Source organism: Rattus rattus, chromosome 6, assembly GCF_011064425.1.
Source record: "Rattus rattus isolate New Zealand chromosome 6, Rrattus_CSIRO_v1, whole genome shotgun sequence".
Taxonomy (NCBI): domain Eukaryota; kingdom Metazoa; phylum Chordata; class Mammalia; order Rodentia; family Muridae; genus Rattus; species Rattus rattus.
In genome coordinates this window covers 52075087-52076431 of record NC_046159.1, presented here as the reverse complement: position 1 = coordinate 52076431, position 1345 = coordinate 52075087, and the positions used below count along the sequence as shown (strand labels likewise).

The 1345-nt window shown below is 38.1% G+C and overlaps 1 pseudogene; it reads left to right on the top strand.

Moving 5' to 3' along the window:
• The first annotated feature begins 848 nt into the window (after window positions 1-848).
• On the top strand, window positions 849-1080 carry LOC116902717 (annotated as a pseudogene).
• The last annotated feature ends 265 nt before the right edge of the window (window positions 1081-1345 follow it).

Sequence of the window (1345 nt, the reverse complement as noted above, 5' to 3'; positions counted from 1 at the left end):
CACATCGACAGTGTCCAGTGAAGGACACATGCTCTTTCCTCCCCACTCTTTTTATTTTACTTTTTAAAGATAGTCTTGCCCAGGCTGGTTTCAGTGTTAAGCCCCCTTTAACACTGTATTAACCCTTGAGTACTGGTACTATAGTCTGTACTGTTGGTTTATCCTGTGCTTCATCTAGCTTACCTGATGACCCTAAGCAGGCTTTGTTCTGTGTTTTCAGTGTGCACGTACATGCGTGTGCATGAGACATGGGTGTTACATACTCATTCATAAACAGATTATGTACAGCAATAATAAAAAGAGTTAGTAAATAAAAATTATGGACAGTCAACAAATTTGACTGGACTAATTTTGAAGGAATAACTGGTAGAAAGGACTGTGGGAGAGAAAACTAAATGACAATCCTTATGAATGGGTGCCTGAGTAGAACACAGGAGACAAGAACGTGGACAGGGGGTTATTGGAAACAGAAAGGTACAGAAAGGGAGAGAAGGCAGAGCAATTGAGGAGAAGAAAAAGTGAATTCCCAGTCATTACTAGATTTGTATAAAAATCAGGAAAACCAAGGAAATTTTGCTTTGTATGGTGATTAAGATAAATACAAAACAAAGAAAATGTATATTATTATATAGGTTTAAAATGAAAATATTAGAAACATTTACAACAAATTTAACATATTTAGTATATGAAGAGCTCTTACACAATATCAGGGAAGTAAAAGAAAGCCTACTTAAAAAAAAGTTCAATAAGCATGACTATGTCATTTATAAGTGGGTATATGCGAGAAGGCTCTCATTTCTTTGAGAACTGACATTGGAAGGGCATTGGTGTACAGGACATTGGCTATCATGAGTTCCAGTGCGCTGTTGTCGAAACCACAGATGCGTGGTCTTCCGGCCAAGCACCCGTGGGTTCGTACTGTTTGGCGCATTGATTGTGGCCCTGAGAGTTGCTGCTGCCTGTAAGTTTGGCATGGCTGAACCAAGAAAAAAGGCTTATGCAGATTTCTACAGGTATTATGACCCCATGAAAGATTTTGAAGAGATGGGGAAAGCTGGTGTCTTTCAGAGTGCGAAGTGATTTCAGAAGGTAAAGAATTCTTTGGATTGCCCTTCACAGAAGTTCATTGATAACCTGTGCTCCTGAACTACAAAACATGAAAATGTGCATTAAGAGGTAGTTTCTCTCAATAAACGATAATAATATGGACAAAAAAATGGATATATGCAAAGGTAAAATATATGTCTTCCCTTGAGTAATAAAGTAAGTACAGACTAAAAGAAAATGAACGGCAGCTTTGTAAAAAGCAAATTTCCACTGTGAAGCCCCAGGCAGTATTGCAAGG